Source organism: Macrobrachium rosenbergii, chromosome 9 (assembly GCF_040412425.1).
Source record: "Macrobrachium rosenbergii isolate ZJJX-2024 chromosome 9, ASM4041242v1, whole genome shotgun sequence".
NCBI classification, from domain to species: domain Eukaryota; kingdom Metazoa; phylum Arthropoda; class Malacostraca; order Decapoda; family Palaemonidae; genus Macrobrachium; species Macrobrachium rosenbergii.
The window spans coordinates 55,583,608-55,592,878 of NC_089749.1; the positions used below are offsets into that span (position 1 = coordinate 55,583,608).

Below are 9,271 nucleotides of genomic sequence, written 5' to 3' on the forward strand. Positions count from 1 at the left end.
CTCTCTTAAGGGAATGTTTCATATCGTGTTAATCAATGAAGTTATTAATGTTTACGCAACAGTAAGTTAATTTACCTAATGAGGGGGGGGGAGCTTTAGAGAAAGACATGATAATAGTCATTACCACATTCAGCTTTTAAATACAGTCTTCAGTGAACACTTGTGCGGAAAACTTCCACATGATACACATACATACATGTAAATATGAATATATATATATATATATATATATATATATATATATATATATATATATATATATATATATATATATATTTATATATATATACTTATATATATACACATATGTATATATATACATATATGTGTATATATATGTATATATATACATATATATTTCATATGTATATATACTGTATATATACTGTCTAACTTTATATATATACTAACTTTACTTACATTGTTACTAGCGTTTTAGAATCATCATTAACCCAAAACAACCTGTATATACTCGTGTTCCCCGTATTTCTCCTGTATCAACAATTCATTTCCATAAACCCGGAGTAATCTATTATTTATTCCAAGGTTCGTCCAATTTTAATTCCATTCTCTTATTGCTAGAATATATTTTAATGCACCAGAATCAGAGACGAGGGAAAATGGAAAATGAAGCCACTTACTGTCCTGAAGTTATCGCTCGGGTGAACAGAGATGTATTGACGGCAGGCGTCGTTTGCGGTGGTGTTGGCGCCTCCTCCTTCATAACGAAGCAAGGCTGAAATGAAAGACTATATATAATATAGGTATATGCATATACATATACATTACATAAATACATACATACATAACACACAAACACACACACACATATATATATATATATATATATATATATATATAAATATACATAATATATATATATATTTACTTATATATATATATATATATATACACACACACACATATATATATATATATTTTATACACGTGTATACACACACACACACACACACATATATATATATATATATATATATATATATATATATATATATATATATATATATATATATATATATATATATATATATATATATATATATATATATATATATATATATATATATATATATATATATATTATGAGGTTTGAACATGCAGTTCACAAATGTACAAGAATAACCATTAAAGTGTCTATTTTTAGAACAAAGGATTACATAACATTTTTAAACATAAAGGAATTCACTTGAAATTAGGGTTCACGTTAAGCTTCGTTATCTGGAAGCAAGTGGCCCACGCGTCAGTCAGATATCTTTACTTGAGCAATCAAAGCATAGATGCAGTGATTCTCAAATTGGGTGCCGTGGGACTCTGGGGTGCCACAGACAGTGACAAGGAAGGGGTGCCATGAATTTTGTCTTGGCTAGATGATCCCAATGAACATATGTAAAAAGAAAAAAAGTTACGGAAGTCTTCATATAATTATTATCGGTGTGTCTACTCTAATTATGTTTATCTAATTTTTCTGATATGGTCTTTGTTTGTACAGTATATTTTTGCATGTACGGTGTGCTGATTTTGGTTTGAGTATGGATAGTAATTTTATTCATTAAATAAGAAGTTAATTCATGGCATATGGTGGGATGGTGAAGAAGGGGTGCCACGGTAATGATGACATTAGTTAGGAAGCCATCACTAAAAAAGATTGAGAACCACTGGCTAAAGGGTGTTCAAGAAGGATTTAAATAAATTTTATATGCAAAACTGAATGTGAGAACATTCCGGTGCTCTACAGTAAGAACAAAAATACTAATACCAAAAATAACGTATATGATTTATTGTAAAAAGTGCAAGCTGTTTTGTGCAAGGTTCTCGACCGTTCCAAATCTTTAAAACTGAAATATAAAATTTAGGCCAGAAGGCCAAGCGCTGGAACCTATGAGGTCATTCAGCGCAGAAAGGGGAATTGAAAGTAAAAAGGGCTTAAAGTAACAGGAGGAAAACCTCGCAGTTGCACTATGAACAATTGTTAGGAGAAGGTGGAAATTAACATGGGAGCAAGAGAATATGAACCGACGTAGAGTAAAAGGAATGAAAGAGGTCGCAGCTAGGGGTCGAAGGGACGCTGCAATGAACCTTGAGAAATGCCTATAATGGATCGCGTGAGGAGCACTGACGGCACTACTCCCGGAAGAGGATCACACTCCCAATTCTCCCGTGTATGTAAGTTTCATTTCCTTCATTAAGTGGTAATGAACTTGTGTCATCTTTGGATGATATCAATTAATACGAACTAGGACCTAATTCTTTAGGATAACTGTCCAGTGCTTGAAGGGACAAGAACCTTTAAGTTAACTTTAGGCCGAAGATCCCTTACCGAATCCAGGCAAAAAAGTCACAGAAAAAAGTCACAGAAAAAAAGTCACAGGAAAAAAAGTCTTAGTAAAAAAAGTCATAGGAAAAAAAGTCACATCAATCTTTCCTAGACAGTGACCCCCAAGGGTTTTAACCCGGTATGTATCCACCTCTGCGGCGTGTTCAGTACAAGCCCGTTGGGGATGACCGTAAAAACACAAACAAAAGACTGTAAATATCATAAAGATAATGACCCCCAAAGAAATATTGTAAATTTTTCCCTGTGAATTTATCACCGGTCACCATAAATTAATGTGATTTTTTTTCCTGTGACTTTATTCCCGGTCACCCACGTACCACAGCGATACGACACTCAAAGAGGCCATTCGTAGGATGAAGAGGTTTATACAGCTTGTTTTAATAGAGTTTAAAACGCATGATCATTCACCAATTGCGTGTTTTATTTTGCAGATTTCTGTGGTGGATTACTCTATTGGAATATGAAATTTAGGGCAAAGGCCAAGCGCAGGGACCTACGAGGTCATTCAACGCTGAAAATAATGTTGAAACAATTGTTAGGAGTTGGTGGAAGGTAAGATTGTAAAAAGAGAATATGAACGGAAGTATAGCAAATGGAATGAAAGATGTTGCAGCTAAGGGTCGAAGGACCGCTGCAAAGAATATTAAGTAATGCCTACAATGCACCGCGCGAGGTGCACTGGCGGCACTACCCTCCTACGGGATCAGTAATCCTTAAGATTTATTCCTTATCCAATATATTCCTTCGAGAGAGGCTTCGCTAAAAAGGGAATATTTATTTTCCGTATCATACATTTCCAAGAGATTTATCTGAAAATTTGTACTTGGGTACATATCGCCATTCCATCGGCAGTTTACCACTCTGTCAGTTACAATTAATCTCAAAATTAAGATTGCAGTTCAGTTTTAACCAATACCTCAAGCCTGTCTTGGAAGATTCATTACAAAATTATTTATGAACTTGAAGCTTTTATGAATCTGCTGGGTGAGGTTATATTTATTGATGTGCCCCTTCCGACGGTACAGTAACTTTGAGTCTTTCTTTTCCTGAATTTCTTTTCAAGTCTTGAGATGGTACGGTTCCATACACTTTACACCAAATTGGAATATATAGAGTTTATGATATAGGCGAAGCGCTGGGACCTATGAGGTCATCCAGCGCTGAAAGGGAAATTAAGAGTAGAAAGGCTTGAAAGGTGTAACAGGAGGAAACCCTGGCAGTTACACCTTTGAAACAATTGTTAGACAGGGGGAAAGTCAGATGGAAGAAAGAGAATATGAACGGAGGTACAGTAAAAGTGGATGAAAGAGGTTGCAGCTAGGGGCCGAAGGGACGTTGTTAACAATCTTGAGGGATGCATACAGTGCACCACGTGAGGTGCACTGGCGGGGAACTAACACCCCCTACGGGGAGGTACAGTTAAGTATACCTTAGTTTAACCAGACCACTGATCTGATTAACAGCTCTCCTAGGGCTGGCCCGAAGGATTGGATTTATTTTATGTAGCTAAGAACCAGTTGGTTACCTAGCCACGGGACCTACAGCTTATTGTGGAATCCGAACCACATTATAACGAGAAATGAATTTCTATCACCAGAAGTAAATTTCTCTAATTCTTCATTGGCCGGTCGGGGATTCGAACGCGGGCCCAGCAGAGTGCTAGCCGAGAAGACACCAATCCGTCCAATGGGGAACATATCACTGTAAGAGCGCCAGACACGAGTTAAGGAACATAGGAATGGAATATAGAATTTTGGCTCAAGGCCAGGCGCTGGGAGGACCTATGAGGTCATTCAGCGCTGATAGAGAGTTAAGGATTGCTTACCAAACGCATTATAACTCATTCACGTTACTCCATGCACACCACAGACAAGGATCAATTTTTTCTTGAAATTCTCAGAGCAATCAGCCTGTTATTTTGAAAATGGCAGAGACTACGTTAGACCGGTTCTAAACACCTCAAAATATAATGACGGAACAGCCTACCATAACCATCGGTGTTAGCTTGTTGTTCAAAACGTCAAGTAAGTTACCTTGCCTAACTGAATTACCTTACGGTTTGACCATCTGACCTACCCGACTTACCTTACGCTTTGGAATGGAGTGTAATGGAATAGAATATAGAGTTTAGGCCATAGGCCAAGCACTGGGACCTCTGAGGTCATCCATCACTGAAAAGTAAAATGAGAGTAGTTAGGTTTGAAAGGTGTAACAGGAGGGAAACCTCGCAGTTTTAATATGAATCAATTGTTAGGAGAGGGTTGAAAGACACATGGAGGAGAGAGAATATGAACGGAGGTACTGTGAAAGGAATTAAAAGTTGCAGCTAGGGGCCGAAGGGACGCTGCAAAGACCCTCAAGTAATGTCTACAGTGCACCACGTAAGGTGCACTGACGGCAAGTAAGTTTTGGTGGCACCATTTTAATTTTTTTTTTTTTACCCAACTTAAGGACTCCTATTTCAAGTTTTTTCAGAAAGGAATGAATCTAGACATCCGTCCGTAATAATTAGTTATATTCTCCGATTAGAGAAAAATCATAGTCTTTGAATTTCTCTCTCGCTCCTACTAAGTATTAACATTTACGCGTTGGGAAAATTTTCGAGTTTTGAATATCTACCCATTTCTCTCGTTTGAAGCAAGTAAAAGACAATTATATGCGGAAAATTATGCAAGATCTATCAGTTTACGGCTTCACAGCAGAATTATTGTTCCCTTACTACTGAGTGTCTTCCCACTTTATGAATGGAATGGAATACAAAATTTAAGCCACAGGCCAAACGCTGTGACTTATGAGGTCATTCAGCACTGAAAGGGAAACCGAGAGGAAATGGTTTGAAAGGAGTCTCAGGAGGAAACCTCGCAATTGCATTTTGAAAGCACTCTTAGCAGAGGGTGAAATGTAAGGTGGAAAAAGACTATGAATGGAGGTAAAATAAAAGAGTTGCAGTTAGGGGCCGAAAGGACGATGCAAAATCCTTAATTAATGTCTGCAGTACACCACTTAAGGTGCACTGACAGCACTAACCCCCTACGAGGCCTATCCCTTTAAGGAATCATACCGAAAGGTACAAAGTTACATTTTAGCTTATCTGGTTCACGAGGTGGTATTTTAAAGCCGTAAACAAGCCTTTGCCCTTGTTACAGTAATTACCAAGTCTAATAACCTTACTGACCCATTAGCCGATTACTACTGGACAATTCTCAGGTTAAAACTTAGAAAAGTGAGTACCGTGGTAAAACCTTTAAATTTTTTCTTCAGGTCCAAAGTCTTTTATTCCCCAGTACGCCTCGAAAGTACCCAGGTACCGAAAGCCAAGATTCCATTTCACCCCAGTTTCTAAAGCCATCGACTAGATGAACTGTGAATTACAAGTAATTAAGTGTTAGCTGTCTGAAGACATTGGAGTCTTTCTTAACTTCAGAACAAATGGTATAACATGACGTACGGTCAAACTCTCAACGTGACGTACAATTCAGTCAAACTCTCAACGTGACGTACAAGTCAGTCAAACTCTCAACGTGACGTACAAGTCAGTCAAACTCTCAACGTGACGTACAAGTCAGTCAAACTCTCAACGTGACGTACAAGTCAGTCAAACTCTCAACGTGACGTACAATTCAGTCAAACTCTCAACGTGACGTACAAGTCAGTCAAACTCTCAACGTGACGTACAATTCAGTCAAACTCTCAACGTGACGTACAAGTCAGTCAAACTCTCAACGTGACGTACAATTCAGTCAAACTCTCAACGTGACGTACAAGTCAGTCAAACTCTCAACGTGACGTACACAGTCAGTCAAACTCTCAACGTGACGTACATAGTCAGTCAAACTCTCAACGTGACGTACACAGTCAGTCAAACTCTCAACGTGACGTACACAGTCAGTCAAACTCTCAACGTGACGTACAGTCAGTCAGTCAAACTCACATGACGCACAGCCAGTCAAACTCACATGACGCACAGTCAAACATAACCAGACGTACAAACTCATCAAACTCACATGACATTCTAACTCACATGACATTCTAACTCATAACCAGACGTACAAACTCATCAAACTCATAACCAGACGTACAAACTCATCAAACTCATAACCAGACGTACAAACTCATCAAACTCATAACCAGACGCACAAACTCATCAAACTCATAACCAGACACACAAACTCATCAAACTCATAACTAGACGCACAAACTCATCAAACTCATAACCAGACATACATACTCATCAAACTCATAACCAGACATGCCATACAAACTCATCAAACTCACATGACATACATACTCATCAAACTCATAACCAGACATACATACTCATCAAACTCATAACCAGACATACATACTCATCAAACTCATCAAACTTACATGCCATACAAACTCATCAAACTCACATGACATACATACTCATCAAACTCATAACCAGACATACATACTCATCAAACTCATCAAACTTACATGACATACAAACTCATCAAACTCACATGACATACAAACTCATCAAACTCATAACCAGACATACAAACTCATCAAACTCACATGACACTAAAAAGTTTTTACTAACATTATGTAGTACACATGCTTGCAAGTCCCCCTCACGAGAGGCAGCTAGCATTCTTCACCAGATTCTACACAGCAGATAAAAGTCTTTTGCAGGCAGATCCCGTTTTTAGGTTCATTTTTATGACCACAACTCTGGTACAATTGTAAAGTGTCTGGAGAACAGATAATTTTCATAGGCATTCTCTCCAAAGTGAATAAAATTTGGTTAAAACTACAATACCCTTCCACTGCTAACCATTTCCGCCATACCTGGCAGGTTTGAGATAATTTTCATAGGCATTCCCTCCAAAGTGAATAAAATTGGGTTAAACTACTATACCCTTCCACTGCTAACCATTTTCGCCATACCTGGCAGGTTTAATCAATCTGATTGCATACCAAATAAGTTTTTGCAAAGTTAATTCATACACACCACAGACTTCATTTATCAAACATTTTGGAATGGTTTACACTTATGAAAAACATACTGTGCACAGAATTTACACCTTTATTATAAAATTGCAATTAAGACTTGAACAGCCCAATTATAAAATTAAAAACAATGCAGAAACCAAGTTTGAAAGAACTTACAAGATCAAATATTCTCTTCCAGTTGCAGGCAATCAGGGCTACACAGCAGTCAAGGAATAATAACCTGTCAGCCAGTTTAAGACCAAATAACTATGGCCCAGTCATATTCTAGTCTAAGTAAACTTAGCGCCGGTGCGAGTATTTTCGTTCATTCGAGGACAACTGCACTTAGAAGGCTACCTCACTGCCCAACGATCGCATAACTTTTCCCAATTGCTGTTCGAAAACTCAGGGCCCTGCCGAGGAAAATTCAAATTTGGATAAGTATGTTCAATACATCTACGGCTTTCACACGATTTTTGACAATTGAATGAAAAACCAAAGTTCAATTTTCAGAACGCTTACGAAAAAACTTTGGAAACTTTTCATATACTGAGTTTAATAATCAAGATCCAAAATACCTAATTTTAAGAAAAAACTTCGGAACTTATATTTTAAAGATTCAAATAAAAAAATTAATTTAGTGTACTAACGTTCACTGAAACATTCGTGAAAGAATTTAAAACCAAATATTTCCAAATAAGATATAACAGTCTTTAGAGCTTTACTAAAACGTTAAATTTTTGCAATTTAGGCACTTAAAAATTAATGCATAGTATCACTAGTATTCAGATATTGCACTAAAAATAAATGTAGCTTTTAAAAACATTGTTCAAGCTGTCAAAATCTTTCGAGACTAGTACCCAAACTTAATAACAAAGATAAAACTGATTGCACTTAGATTTTATTTAACTTAAAAAAAGTGTACTGTTTAGTTTTTTTTTTTTGGTGCAAGCTCCCTCTCTTGGCGCACGGTAGACCAGGTCTACCGCAGCCTACGAGAGGATCTTTCCCCCTTCAGAGGCTCCGCCCCTGAAGGGGGAAAGTTGAGCTTGCAGTGTTTAACTAAAAGAGGAATATTACTTACCAGTTAAGTCTGAAGGGAAAAATAATTACCAACGGAGAATACTGAAGTACGACTTCCAAAGTACGACAACCTAAAAAAAAAAAAAAGTATTAGCAGCAGTTAATGCCCCCAGGACTTGGAAAAAATTAACGAGCAATTCATGCATTAAGACTACGCAAAAACACGATCTGGAACTGAAGACATTTCCTAATAAGCTTAATGTTAAGTACAACTCATGAAAAAAAATTAATAAAATCAGCATCAAATAAAACAGTAAAGGGCTACAATTAAAACCAGGAAATAACAAACCCAGAGATCATATAGGCTACTCACGCCAGAAATATAAATCGCCACGGTTAACACAAGGTGTGCAGTAGTTATAACGAACAAATTCAATACATCAAGGTCTTCGGACCTATCACTTCTGAACGACACGCAACGCCTGTATTGAGACTCTTCTGCTACTCTAGCGTAAGACTTTTACTACGAGCCAAGGACAATGCTGGCTGGAAGTATTTCATTTCCTAGGGAACTCTACAGTAGTTCGTCAAACAAACGATAGATGGCAGTACCGTGAAGCGTTTGATTTCTTTGATCTAAATGTTAGCATCGATTCACAGGATAAGAAGAGTGATTGATAATCCTTGAATTAAGTTAAAGTATCGTCTTGAATGATGTCAAAACACACCACTCATACAACAAGGAAAAAAGTTGCAATTAGTGCAATCAGTGAATGAATAACTAAAATGTTGGTAAGAATTCTAATGGAGTACTGATATATATATATATATATATATATATATATATATATATATATATATATATATATATATATATATATATATAGAGAGAGAGAGAGAGAGAGAGAGAGAGAGAGAGAGAGAGAGAATTTCTAA

At 36.9% G+C, this 9,271-nt stretch overlaps 1 long non-coding RNA gene across 3 annotated transcripts in view; it reads right to left on the reverse strand.

Annotated features, from left to right (window-relative positions):
* LOC136841837 (uncharacterized) overlaps positions 1-8,817 on the reverse strand; it is a 64,246-nt gene extending 55,429 nt beyond the window's left edge. For 2 of the 3 annotated variants that reach the window (XR_010854099.1, XR_010854098.1), the window contains exons 1-4: positions 8,709-8,817; positions 8,397-8,466; positions 7,490-7,725; positions 642-736 (exon numbers count right to left, since the gene is read on the reverse strand). This is a non-coding gene — a long non-coding RNA (uncharacterized lncRNA). Of the gene's footprint in view, positions 1-641; positions 737-7,390; positions 7,726-8,396; positions 8,467-8,708 lie in introns of those variants that run through there. The other variant, XR_010854100.1, reaches the window with a different exon arrangement.
* Between the last annotated feature and the right edge of the window lie 454 nt (positions 8,818-9,271).